General features: G+C 47.4%; 1 protein-coding gene across 1 annotated transcript in view; it reads left to right on the forward strand.

Annotated features, from left to right (window-relative positions):
• SCAF8 (SR-related CTD associated factor 8) overlaps positions 1-13,123 on the forward strand; it is a gene marked incomplete at its 5' end in the record, with an annotated part of 174,500 nt that extends 161,377 nt beyond the window's left edge. Inside the window, 1 exon segment of the mRNA XM_084228090.1 lies at positions 13,079-13,123.
• Between the last annotated feature and the right edge of the window lie 1,498 nt (positions 13,124-14,621).

Here is a 14,621-nt window from a genome sequence, read left to right on the forward strand (position 1 = left end):
GAAAACAGAAGATCTTCTATTATCCACTCTGTGTAATAGTTGGGAATAGGAGCATACAAGCTTAAATTGAGCCAGGTAGCCAAATTAAAAAGAATTGAACACATTTGGTGGTTGGGAAGAAATCTCCAAGATGAAAATACTACACTTTTGTTAGGTAAGAGGAAGAAGTCTGAAAATGTATTAAATAGAGCAGGATGTTGATTTCCAATGGGCTTTCATCTTTTCATGAAATGTAATGTAAATTGGATTGAGAAAACTCTGCGCAGAGCAGGAGAAAGTCAGGAAAACATTAGAGACTAATCTGTGGAAAAAAGATAAGACTTCGTACTCAGACTAGTATATAGAATCATCTAACCTATCCCACCCAGAGACACTTGGGTTCCCGAGTGAATTCTTTTATTTTTAGAATCAAGATTGTGATAAACGCAATAGTGTTTCTTTCACAGAGTACATCTCGCATCTATTGTTCTCCCCGTCTGTTTTCCTCAGATAGGTTAGTAACGCTCCCTGATGCCAAAGAAAGCCTTTGTGCGTCCACTAAATCCATGCTGGTCCCAGTGGCAGGTCCCCAAATTGAATGTGGCTTTTTTCCACTTTGTTTTTAGCTGAAAAAAAATAGAACATGAGAAAAGGCCTTTGCTCTCCCGCCCCATGAAAGGCCCTGCCATTTCCCCTCAACTTCTATTACTGCGGAAGGCTGGGGGAGGGCGGCTTAAGGTATCACTTCAGAATAATCTGATGCATCATCTAAATTTGTCACTTCTCTTACTGTGATTTAATCACATCTCAAAGGGGAGAAAGACATTTGGAGTCCATTAATTTTTCTCTACTAGCTGTAAGAAAGGGGGAAACGTGGAAAAACTTCTTTCCTGCTTTTTCCTTCACATGTGAGCGAGTCAGGAATCACAGCACTTTAATGAAAAGATAAGAACAAAGAGGCCACTGGTTGTTAGTATTGTGTCCGGGAGTCTCTTCTGAGACTGGATCGCTGCAGGCATGCCTGTCCCGCCTGCACGCTGCAGTCCTGTGTGGTGGGCACACTCCGTGGCTTGCTGGTCAACCCAGCCCTTCATTCCCTGGCTCAGTTACTGTCTGGCCTTTTCTTTCCTGCTGGTTCCCCCTTCCCGTTGCCTGTTCTTCTGACCCTTACTTTTCAGCACATGATTCCTGTGATAAGATCTCCCTATGTTCCTTTTTTCTATTTGCTTGTTCACTTGACCTTCAACTCTCCTGTTTGCCATGACGCACTGGGCCCCTGAGCTGAGCACATGACCTCGGCGGTTCCAGAGCCGCAGCACCTTCCTGCACGAGCCGCTCATCCCTCCGGCTCATTTGCTGCCTTCTGCTCTGTTGAGGAGCTTTGCATTGGGAGTGAGAACCCAGGATCTAAGTTCTGGCTTGGGAACCGATGAGTGAAGCGAGGACCCTGGTACGGGGGAGCCAGGTATCCTGCCTGCATCACAGACCAACCCTGCAGGCTCCCAAAACTCTTGTTTTTAGCCCCACACGAAAGTCCCTTTTTAAGGAACCTTAATGGATTTGTTGTAAGAGATGAGACTAGAAAGCTTCATCCTGTACGCCCTGATGCTCTTGCGTTGGAGGGTAGGAGTCTTCTTTTGAGACATGTCTTGTTGATGTAATTCTACAACAATTTTAAACCCACAGATTAAGAACATGTGTTTCTTTGTGTCACATGTTTAGAGAGACCTCAACTCATTCTGAAATCTATATTGAAGAATGTCTTCAAGCAAGCAAAATTGCGACTTTGTAGCTCTTTATACTTCACAGCTACAGAGGGAATCTGAGCAGAGCCACCCCCCCCAACCCCAACCTCTCCACCCCCAGTCCCCCAACCCCCAGTCCAACCTGGGACTCCTCTGACCAGGCCCTGGGCTTTTATTGTTGCGCAGGAAGGGGGGTGTGATAAGGTGGGAAGGTTTCCCTTTTCTGGTCTCAGTCTCAGAATGCCAGGAATGTTCTCAAAGATGGCTCTGTCTGCAGGACCTCGCTAACTCCTCCTTGATTCTGTTTCCATTGTATCAGCTGCCTCTTGGGACTGAGGTTTCATAGTTTGATTATCTGCAGTCGTACAGTCCTTCCTCTTTTTGTCCTAAAATTACCTCTTTCAAGCTTCAAGGAGTGCTCCCTGCCTTTAGGACTCGAGGCAAGACCCCACCTGCCTTTCTTCCACTCGCTGCCCTCGGAGGCTTTGATGGTATCTGCTCAGGCTTGGTCAAGGCTGAGCAAGCTGATTTGGGTTCTGAAAATGGAAATTTTTCCATGAGCCAAAATAGTTTTTGAGTGAAAGCACAGTGGTCCTCACTGTTGGAATGTAGGAACACCTCGTGGTGACCGCCGACAAGGGGTTAATTAAGCATCCTGCGCTGTTAATAGAAGGGAGAAGCAGAACCGATCCAAAATATATAATGTATACTCCAAAATAAGCCAGGCTCGCCCCTCTTAATGGGTTGGCTAGGGACATGCCAAGTTCTACAGCTAGTGAATTGTACATATGGTACAACTTTTCATACCAGTCAACATTTGCTCCAATATGATTTTAATTATGGCCAGATTGGGGAGCTGGAAGAAAGCACTGGCATTAAATGGAAAAGTTAAACACAAGCCCTTTGCTCGGTGGCTGAGGTTTAAGTTAGGGTGTATGCAGATGGACAGGTCAGGACAGTAAGCAGGGTGTAGTGTGGGGGGACTCGGGGGTAGAGTGTGTCTCCCCTTTAACCTGTTCATCCGCAGGGCAGAATGGGAGTTGAGACTTGACTGATGTTTGCACCTTGATACTCACATTCCTGCTGTCCTCTCTGGGGCTGTCTGGCAAGACAGTGCCATACTCTGGGCTAAGCTGGCCTTCATTCTGAGGGGCTGGATATGGCAGATGGGTGGCTTTGAAATTTCTTCCTAGCCAGACTTCATGAGCTGTGCCCTGTTGTTTCTCTAAAGTTAATTTTACAAGAAGAAATCAAAAGTGATGTTGTTTTCTTCTTATAAGAAGAGAAACGGGCAGCAAATTTTGCTCCGGCAAGACTTGGCTGCACCGAGGGGAAAACCACCCCCTGGAATGTGCTTTTCTCCAACATGAACAGCCTGTCTTTGGTTTCCTTTAGAACTTACCAGAAAGGCTTCTCCTGACTGAATATCTTCTGGGTAAGCACTCTGAATTCCAGCTTTCTCTTCTGTGGCTTGAAGCTGTAATCCTGGAGTTGACTTACGAGGTTTACCTAGAGGCTTCAGCACACAAACGGCAGGCTGCTGTTGTCTTCTGGACAAAAGGAGCTGGAGTTAGTGTGAGGAGGGGCCCTTTGGAGAGGGGCCAAGTCCATCAACTGTGCTTTTGCCAGAAAAGTGGGAGGCGTGCCCCCTCTGTCTCCATGGAAAGGGAGGCAGAGCAACTTGGAACCCCCAGGGTCACAGGGGGATGAGCCAGGGATCCCAGATATTTGAGAAGAAACTGTATCCTCATTGTTGCTGCCTTTGGCCTGGTAAAGCAGCAGTGACCAGCTGCCCTGCAGCCCATGGGTAGTCTGGCAGGTGAATGCCCATGACCAAGTCCACCTGACCTTTTCTGTGAGTCCTGGTGACTGTTGACATACAGACACTTACCCTGCATGCACACACACACTAGCCTACGTTTACTATTGTTTGGGTTTTGGCTCAGTAAGTTTTCTTGGGATCATAACCAATTTCAACCAGAGAGAGATGCGGATTAATTTTTTTTAAAGATTTATTTGCTTATGCATACAAGAGCTGAGGTACAGGCCAGAGGTGTGGGGGAGAAGGGGGGTGAGAGGACTCACCAGAGACAGAGCGGGGAACAGAACAGGCAGACTGACTGAAATACACTGCTGAGGGGAGCAGCAGGGAGACAGGAGAGGTCTGCTGCGCATGTGGATTTCTCTTTGGCCGCCCGGGGATCGAACTTTTGCTGCAGAAGCTGTGGATTGCTTCATAGTGCGGTGCTTAACCCCTTGCACCACCAGGGAGGCCCAAGTTGTGGATTAATTAATGAAAGTTCATCTGTAATAAATATCAATGGATTGAAATGTCTCACTTTGGGAGACATTTCTTTGGGGCAACTTCCTCTTTCGTGGGATAAGCAAAAATGAAATGAATGACTAAAATTAATTTCACCTAGTTGAATTGGGTTTTTTAAAAATGGACTTTGTTTTTATAGATTTATTTATGTATGCATACAAGAGCTGGGGTATAGGCCAGAGGTTTGGTGGGTGAGAGGATCCACCAGAGACAGAGCAGGGAACAGAACAGGCAGACTGAAGAAATACACTGCTGAGGGGAGCAGCGGGCGAGACAGGAGAGGTCTGCTGCGTCATGTGGGTTGCTTCCTGGCCAGCGGGGGATTGAACTCATGCTGCAGAGATTGTGGACAGCTTCATAGTGCTGTGTCTTAACCCCTTACGCCACCAGGAAGGCCATAAAAATGGAATTTTTAATAATATTCTATGTTCGGAGATATTAAAATGAAAACTTACCAGCTATACAAATTATTTTCCCACATTTGGGAAGGAGAGAAGAAAGGAAGGGAGGGAAGTCATTCGTACTTTATATCATATATAAACCCCTCATTTCTTTTTCCATATTTATTCCCCTGGCCTTAACATATTGGCTTCAGTCAAGGTTCACCACTTCTGGAAAGTGCTTGCATGGAACCCAGGTTCTTAATCACCAGTCTCAAAAGGAGCAGGAGATACTGGCGTTAGCTATAGCGGCGTCTACTGTCAGGGAAGCCCAAAGACTCAACTGCATCCATAGGTGCCCATCCTTAGATATTCAGTCCTCCCTCCGATGCTACCCCAGCACCATGGAGACCAAAGCCATTGGGGGCCTGGCCTGGGTTCAGTCACAAAGAGATTATCTTTCCCCCAATTGGGTAGGGACAGGCTCCTGGGGGCTTAGGTAGCACAAAGGATGGCTGCTTTAGGTGGGATGTCTTTATGCCCCTTGTTCTGAGGATCTGGTGTCCCCTGCTGACCTTCACCACTCTACATCTGATTGCTGACCCACTTGTATGTTAAGTAGTAGGGAAGGAGCCGGTGAAGCCACCGTTCCTTAAAATACAGGGCCTGCCCTTAATGTAGCAGAAAGCACAGTCATTTAAACTCATGATTGCAATACAACCAGAATTTGCTGCAAGTAGGGATATTCACCGAAAGTGGGCAACCCTACAAAAGGAGCAAACTGTTATGCTTCATGGCATCAAGGAAGTCTTTACAGGGCTGGAGTGATTGGGCCGAGTCTTGAAGGAAAGGTCAGGCTTTTCTGGGCAGAGATTGAGAGAGGGCATTCATCTCCATATCTTTACTGGGGAAGAAGCAAAGATGTGCAGGTACCAAAGAACCTGGCACATTTCTGGATAGAAAAAAATTCAACATCTTGGGAATACAGGAAATGTGAATGATTGGGAATCCTCTGGCCGGGAGACTGGGACACCAGATCAGGGCCAGATTGCACTCACTGGGATCAATTACAATAACTTATGCATATGTTGATATCTGCTGCCAAAACGTTTGCACCCTAAGATGTGGGAATGAATTTTACTGACTTTCATCAGTTTTCCTGAATCCCACTGTGTTTTAAGAGCATCCGGATTTTCACTGACTAGATGCATTGGTTGGTATTTGATGTCATTTCCGTCCAGAGGAGCTGATTGAACTGTAGCTTATTATATATGCTGTAGCTTATGATATATATATAATATATCAGAACTGTACATAAAACCTGTAGCTTATGATATATATATTCACATATGTATCACACACACACACACATGCGTGCGCGCACACTCACCATGGTCATTTGCTCATTTGTTTAGACTTTGCCTCTTGGGCAATATGAGCCATTACAGGGAAGGGAGAGGAGCCTTGTTGAGGTCTGGGCAGCCCAGACAACGTCATGATGTCCCCAGCTGTGGTCCCCAACTGTGGTCGGGAGTGGGGCCTGGCACCACGCAGGCGGATCCAGAGACATGGCATGCGCACCTGATGTGGTGGGCTTCCTCACCGAGGGGAAGCCATGAGGCTGCCTCCTCCAGGCCTGGGCATTAATTTTAAGGAATGTTGCAAAGGAAATATATCACTTACCGTCTTCCTCCCTCCTTGGGCATGTTTGTTGTGATTGGAAATCATTCTGGTCCACATGCTTGTGGCTTCCCCACTCTTTGTGCTCCTCTGTCAGGCAGCCCTCTGTGAAAATAAACTGAAAGGGCCAAGTGTTTTATTCCGCTCCAGGAAAAGGAGCGGAGTCAGACTCTGGAGAGCTGGACCCATGGCCGGCAGCTGGTGTCCTTCACGGCTGCCTTCTTTTCTAGCCAGTGGCCGAGCCAGGGTGCAGTAGGGGTGCTGCCAGGGCTGGCGGGGAGCCCAAGAGCAGATATTCTCAGTAAATGGGCCTGCTGGTCCTGGTGTGCTGTTCGGTAGAATTCACCTGGGGTTAATCTTGACCCTTTCTGTCAGGAGAGGAAATTTTGAGCTGCTCTGAACTTGCTTAAAACCTAAAAGATGACCTCCCTGGTGGCGCAGGCGGTTGAGTGCCACACTGTGAAGCTGTCCGCAGCCTCTTCAGTGCGGGTTCGATCCCCGCCAGCTGGCGAGAATCCCACATGGCGAAGCAGACCTCTCCTGTTTTGCCCGCTGCTCCCCTCAGCAGTGTATTTCATTCAGTCTGCCTGTTCTGTTCCCTGCTCTGTCTCTGGTGGATCCTCTCACCCTCCTGCACATCTGGCCTGTATCCCTGTTCTTGTATAAATAAATAAATCTTGAAAAAAAAAAAAACCTAAAAGAAAAGAGGGCCTCCCTGGTGGTGCAAGGGGTTAAGACTCAGCACAATGAAGCTGTTGGCAGCTACTGCAGCATGAGTTTGATCCCCGGCCAGAGAGCTACCCACATGGTGCAGCAGACCTCTTCTGTCTCGCCCTCTGCTCTCCTCAGCAGAATATTTCAGTAAATCCACCTGTTCTGCTCCCCACTCTGTCTCTGATGAGTCCTCTCACTGTCCCCCCACACCTCTGCTCTACATACCAGCTCTTTCATGCATAAATAGATAAAAATAAATCTTTTAAAAAAACCCTAAAATAATAAAATAAGAATCTGTGCATTTTGGATTCCCAACCTTTTATAATTTAGTTCTATATCTAATAACATCTCCAGGTGCTGGCACAACAAAGGCTCATGAATATGTCCCCAGCAAGTGGGGTCACACCACCTGCTGTCCCACAGTGACTGATGACGGACATGCCCCCTACCCCAGTCCCGGGAAAGCCAGCCTCTGGGGCAGGGAACATGGGCTTTCATGATCATTATTTTTGTCTGACTGGACCTGGAATGAACAAGGAAATGATCGTTCTACTTTGGTTCCCTGTTGCAAACATATGATTTCTTAATGGAAATCCCTTTCATTTAAGAGGAAAAACTCTAGATACAGAGCCACACAAATCAAGTGTATGGTTACTGAATTACTGTAAGAGGATCCCACCCAAGTCAAGCCAAAAAAGAGAACTTAATACTCCAGGGGCCCCTTCATATATACCCACCCAATGTCAGGACCCTCACCAGCCCCACAGGTACCACTCTGCTAACTTCTATGCTTATCACTAAACTCAGAGCTGATCACTGAAGTCCTATGCTAATCACTAAGCTCTTATGCTAATCATTGACTTCTATGCTAATGCACCCAAATATGCATCCCTAGATTTAAAAGTTTAATCTTGCCCATCTGAAAATAGTGAATAGGGCCTCCTCTGGTGGCGCAGGTGGTTGAGCGCAGCTCTGTGAAGCTCTGCAGCGCGGGTTCAATTCCCGGCTGGCCTGGGAGAATACCACATGGTGCAACAGACCTCTCCTGTCTCTCCTGCTGCTCCCCTCAGCAGTGTGTTTCGGTCGGTCTGCCTGTTCTGTTCCCTGCTCTGTCTCTGGTGAATCCTCTCACCCTCCCACACATCTGGCCTGTACCCCTGTTCTTGTATGCATGAATAAATACATCTTTTAAAAAATAAATAAATAAAAATAGTGAATATATCTTTAATATTTTTAAACTGTGGCTACTTCCTCTATCCTCTTACAATTTACCCATGGAACCTTTAAGTAGAACTTAAAATGTTTAAGTTAAATTCTACCAGCAAGCATACTCATTCTAGTTACATTGTGTTGCATCTTATCTTGAGGCTTCTTTTCCCCTCAAGACATCATGGTATACCTACTTGTAACTGTGTGTGCATTAATATGCAGAACCCTATTTATATGAAATGGGGGGAGGCCAGAAAGAGACGGCCTGTATGTTTGTAAACATGACAACTGTGAGACTCTACATGCCCGGCATCGTTGATGGGGGGATGCGGCCTTGTCTCTAATGGGACCAAGGTTGAGGCCTCCAGAGGTGATGTTGGGAATCATCAGCTCTGGACTCAGGGATGTACCCTGGGTCTGCCATGACCCCACTCTCCAGCCCGCCGTCTTCTGTTGTTTTCTTTGAGTTAATCCTATTCTGTTATTGGAATAATCTATTGTTTTTGCTCGAAGTCAACAACCAAAACACGCTGAGACCTAAAAATAAATATAATTTGAAAGCTTAGAAAGCAGGGCCTCCTTGGTGGCCCAAAGGGTTAAGCACTGCAGTATGAAGCAATCCGCAGTCTCTGCAGCACAAGTTCGATTCCCGGCCAGGGAGCTACCCACATGGCGCAGCAGACCTCTCCTGACTCGCCTGCTGCTCCCCTCAGCAGTGTATTTCAGTCAGTCTGCCTGTTCTGTTCCCTGCTCTGTCTCTGGTGACTTCTCTTACCCCCCCGAATCTCTGGTCTGTACCCCAGCTCTTGTATGCATAAATAAATAAATCTTTAAAAAAATGTTTAAATAAATCTTAGTAAGCAAAATAACGTCATTGGAATGTAGATTAACAATAGAAAAGATGAGGTGGTTTTGCCACTGTATTTGTGAAAGGTGTGAGATATATGTATATATATAATCATTATTTTATAGTGTAACAGATATAATATATAATCATTGTAATAGATACAATCATTATTTTACACACACTCATGTATGTGTTAGACAAAACAGCCCATGACTCTAAGGACAAGCCAGCCAACAACCAACGGTCATGCGTGAGGCTAGGAGTTAAAATGCCAGGCCTCTGGGGTCACAGGGCTGCCGCGGACCAGCACAGCAGTGAACGATGAGGCCGTCTCGGGGTTGAGAGACTGCGCAGGGTGGTCAGGGATTCGGCTGAAGAAATGACAAACAGACACACTTCAAGAGAGAGTGTAAATCTGAGTGCGATTTTATTTGAGTTTTTAGTCGCCAGTATATATACAGGAGCAGTGAATGGATTTAGCTTATCGTTGAGTGGTTTACATCTGGACCTAGCCTTTTTCTTAAGTAGATAATCCATTAGTTTTGTTTTTAAGCTATATGATTGCATTTTTTGTTTTACTAGCTACTTTTTCACTTAAACTATATTTTAATTATTACTGGGTTTAGTAACGTTTCATTTGAGTCAGCCTTGTGTTAAGGATTTCATATGATTTTTTAATTAACAACAAATGACCTTTATAGAAGAAAGAAGGGAGTTTTAGAAAGACAATGAAGGGATAAAATTTGTAGTTCTAGAAAGACGAGATAAGGTTTTAGCTCCTGGTGGTCGTAATCCTTTGATAGGCTTCTGTCTTATCCATGTCTTCAGGGAACTTTGCTGTACTCCCCTGCCTCAGGGAGTTTTTGCTGTTCTCCCCCTGCATGCTGTTCTCCCCCTGCATGCTGGTTCCTTGCCCAGCCGGACCTAGGGACCTTGGCGATAGCCATTAGCCCTAAAGGTCACTGCAGGGGGAGGTGCAGCACAGGGCCCTGATTTTCCACTCTAGTTGTGCCACCACTTGAGCCTTTGGGAGTTATTCAGCTTCTCCACTCCTGCTTCTTCGCCCACATCACAGAGATAATAGGACCCATTTAAAAACCAACATCCATCGCTCTCCTGCTACAAAGAACAATTATTCATTAAACTCCCTCCCTAATGAACATTGATCCTTGAAAATGTGAGTTAAACCTCAGTCCTCGCCTTAAATATAAAGAAGTGTGAAAACACGTCAAGTGTTTTCTTTCACTTGTGGCCACCAACACTTTCATTTCTTACTTGATTGCTCATTAGCCTCATAATAATAATTAAAATGGTGAGTTCTTGAAGAATACCTTAGAATTCAAGTGATCTAGCTCGTTTGTTTCTTTTTTTTTTTTAAGATTTATTTATTTATGCATACAAGAACTGGGGTACAAGCCAGAGTTGTGGGGGTGGGGTGACAGGATTCACCAGAGACAGAGTGGGAAACAGAACAGACAGACTGGCTGAAATACACTGCTGAGGGGAGCAGCGGGTGGGTCAGGAGAGGTCTGCTGCATCATGTGGGTCACCTCCCTGGCCGGGGATCGAACTCTTGCTGCAGTGACTGCGGATAGCTTCATAGGTTGCGTCTTAACCCACCACCTTGTGCCACCAGGGAGGCCCTCGTTTGTTTTTTAATAGAGAAAAAACTCTTACCCTAATTACCTCTCCTGCCAGTGTCCTCACTATAACCTATAGTTAAGGGAGTCTGCTGAAGACCCTGTTATTTGTACATTTCTGTTAACATGTGGGGGGTGAGGAAACACAAAACCAAAACCTCTAGTCATTACTTTTTCATGCATTTGGGGGGATGTTTATTCTGGGATTGTTATAGGACCCAATTCTTGACTTATCATCATAAATCTATGAAAAAAAAAAAAAGAATGGATGCAGTAACAGGCAATTTTGACATTGTCTCATGTCATGGCTTGTTAAAAAGATAAATGTGCAATAACAAAGTCTCCAAAATAACATAATGAATTTGACTGCACACCGACCTGCTTCTTATAGTCACTTAAACCCACATCAGAGAGGCTTAAACTCAAACAGCAGGTGACTTCAGAGGGAGAACTTTTTTCTCTTGCCTGGAATCCACGCTCAGAAACCTGAGCCAGCATCTCCACGTGGCCGCCCAGTGTCACAAACCCTCCGCTTGTAAACATGGCAGTGAGAATATGCCTGAAGGAAGTTTAATTAAAAGGACAGAAAATTTAATAACTGTTATGTCTGGGTAAGGGCAAACGTAGCAACTCGCCACCCCAAGGGGATGCTGCCCTTTGCTGCTCTAGGATTGAGATCTGAAAGGGCTCAGGGCTGACTGGCACTTCTCCGGGCCTCTGGGGCTCCCGGGAGGCTCTGCTCTCTCTCCGCAACAGGACTCTGGGAACCCGTCCAGACCTGGCCGGTGCTGGTCGACCCTCCAGCATGTCCCATGGTTCTGGCACCCAAGGCTAGATTCGGGCTCCTCCTCTGGGGTGGCTCTATGTGCCAGTTCTGAGCCTGCGTCTGCAGGCCCCTCCCTGCTGGTCTCACTGTGTGCAGCGGTGAGTGTGGCCACTGCACCAAGGTGCCTGGCTTGCAGCGGAGGCTCGGGTGATGGTAGTTGAGAAAAAGAACTTGGCTTCTCTGAGTCTCTGTGCCCTCCGTGCCCACGCTACCTGTGGGGCCATTGTGAGAACTGAATGGGGACTCTGCGCCAACAGCTGCTCCATGAACCCATCTCAGGTTTTCTAGATCTAGCTCTCCCTTTAATTGACCACCTCATCGCACTGCAGTTTCTTTAAGTTGTAATGAAAGGTTTGAACACCATTGACCTAAGGCCTTAACCAGCTCAAATGCGCTAAGATTTTCTAAGATTCCAGCAACCAAGACTCTTTGGGGGCAGCAATTTCTTTCTGGAGTGTAGCAAGGTCAGGCGTTGGCTGAAAATATGGGAAGGTCATTGGGGAGAGCTTTTTACCATACCCTGGTGGGAATCATTTCAGACAACTTTCAGATTGGAATTTCTCTGCAAAAGTGAAATTACTTCCATATTTGAAAACACTATAAGACCAAAAAAAATTTTTAAAAGAGTGTAAGATAACTTTGAGATTGATGTGAAATTTAGACTGTTTGGTGATTTGAAAGACTTTGTAAGCGCAGTTATTTCAGAGCTGTGACGCCTAAGTTAAGTCTGCTGGAGCAGAGAGAGCCCTGGCTGGGGAGCCTCTGCAGGGGAGCTTCTGACTCAACTGGTCACCGGCTGCTGGGCCACCCATCAGAGGGACCTCATTTCTTCATCTCTGAAAAGAGAATACCATTCACTCCCCAAATTCTGTGACCCCAGAACTGTGGAGTCCTTCATTGTATGTGCCTGTAGGGTAAAGAAAATGTCAGGCTTTTCTGCCCTTCCGCCATCAGGATAGATGATGGATCCTTGTCCTGAATGCATGCCTGATGGCGGGCACCTGGAATAGGGTGTGGGCATAGGTAGATGGGAGTCAGCTGAGTTAAGACTGTGCTTTTAAGGGCGGCGTCACGGGGGGGACGCCAGCAGCCCCAGCCAGCAGCAGCAGCAGTAGCAGCAGTAGAAGCTGAAGCGGAAAAGCAGCAGAAAGAACGCCAGAGAGCCCAGATAGAGTAAAGACTTGCTGGGGGCTGGGAGGCCTGCCAGCCTCCCAGCCCCCCAGCCAGCACCCCTGCCCGCCATATGCCTGGTGAACCCCAAATAAAAGACCTGCAAAACCACTGAAGACTGACTCCTCCTTTACCCGGTCTGCATGGGATCAGAAAACCTGCACCTGTGCCCAGTCCGGCCCTTACAGTGCCCTAGAACATAGTAGCATTGACGAGACATCTTTCCTATAAAAACAGATCTCAGCTTTGGCGTCTGAATCAAGTCCACTGCCAAACACCTTTTCTCTCTGTGACCTTGCGTGTCTCCCCAAGGGACACTTTTGTTGACCTGATCGTAAAAGTGGAAAGTCAGGTCCTCCGTTACCTGGATGAATCAAGCCTCAAAAACCAAGTTGTTGCTTTTATTTTGTTTTGTTTTGTTGTTTTGCAGGACGTAAGCCAGGAGTAGTTTGTTCTGAGTTGTACTTCCTCTTGTCCGTGGAAAGTGAGATTGTTCATTTAATGTGCTGTGAATTACTAATTCCCAGATGAGTAACTTAATGAGCCTACTACTGTTTTCTTCTAGGACGGGATGACTCAGGAGGTGATGGCGCTGCTCAGTCTCGCAGAACACTGAGGCTTTCCTCTTCGGCCGTCTGGTTTGAACGTAAGTTCGTTCGTGAGTTCCGTTTGCTCCCAGCGGGTGCCTGCAGGTCTTCACAAGCTCTTAATGAGCAGCTGTCCTGGAGTTAGCAGGGTGATTAGGGTTGGCTCACCTGCCTGGGACCCGTAATTACCTTGGCTTTAGATGCTGGATTTTTTCAGATCAGATGTCTGGGAAAAGCAAAATGCTGGTGTGGCAAAGTTTTCCGCGCAGCCATCTGCGCCTGTTCCTTAAAACAGAACCAAGATAAGGAACACATCGGGGACTTCCCACCACCGCCCCCATGGACATTCTGAGGGGAAGAACCCCAGATAATAAGTGCTTCAGCTCCAACCACTTCCCCAAATCAGCTGAAAGAACCCTCTAAGTTGTGCCGTTTTCAAAATGAACACACATTCAGCATCTGGCCCACAAGGGCCCCTGTGCCTGGGCTGGCACAGACAGAGAAGAACCCCCCAGTGTGAACCGGCAACCTCATGCTCTGCTTCTCATGGCCCTCTTCTGCCTGGGGCTCACCTCTGCTCAGTCTCCAGGCCCCACTCTAGCTGCCCCACTCGACACCTGAACCCACATGCGGGTCCAGCATGTGGTGCCCCTGGGGAGGCCCAGAGTGGCTGGTGTCTCCCGCAGGATTGGACACCACTGCCCAGCTAGACTTTCAAGGGCCCTGTGGCCGGCTCCCCACCACCCGCCGCAGCCTCAGCTCTTAACGCCCCTTCCTCATGCTGCGGCTGCCACCTGCTGGGGCCTGCGGTCTTTGCTCTTGCTGCACTGTGGCCCCGTCTGTCCAGGCCCTTCTTCCCTTGTGGGACGGTCCCTCTGGCAGCCTTGCTGGCCCCTGTGGGGTGGCCTCATTCCTCCCCGTGGTGTCCAGGCCACTGCACATGCCCCCATCCCTACACCCTCCACATCAGGTCCATGTTACACTTTGCCTTTTTGCCTCTCCTGCTGGGCCGGGTCCCTGTCTGGATCGGGATGTCCGCATTCCTGACGATGTGTATATAGGACAGGGGCAAAGGGCACGTCGCTGGAGCCTCACACCAGGCTCCAATCCTTGTTCGGTCACTTAGTCACCGTATTCCTTGGACTCCAACTCTTCCTACCTCCCTCCTCTGCAAAACAGGCCTAGGATGCGAGGGACTCTGGGTTATGCACGTCAGGGGGGTAGATGTGCAAGAGGCCGGGCAGTGCCAGGGGTGGTGGTGCGTGTGAGCGCTGTCTGTGGTCAGTGCCCGCACACCAGGGACTGAACTCAGTGAAGCTGCACTTTCCGCCTTGACAATCAGTCATGCCAGCTGCAGCAATGATGTATATAGCTGGTGGATCTTTTCTCGAAACTTTAGAATGTTTTGCTAAAAACCATTGAATGCAACTGTAATGCTTCATGTACTCTTAAGCTTTCTTCAGTTATTCTTGACTAAACGGTAGGATCTCCAAGAATCCCCACTGCTTTGATTCCAGATGC

This window comes from Talpa europaea (genome assembly GCF_964194135.1).
Source record: "Talpa europaea genome assembly, chromosome: 2".
NCBI classification, from domain to species: Eukaryota; Metazoa; Chordata; class Mammalia; order Eulipotyphla; family Talpidae; genus Talpa; species Talpa europaea.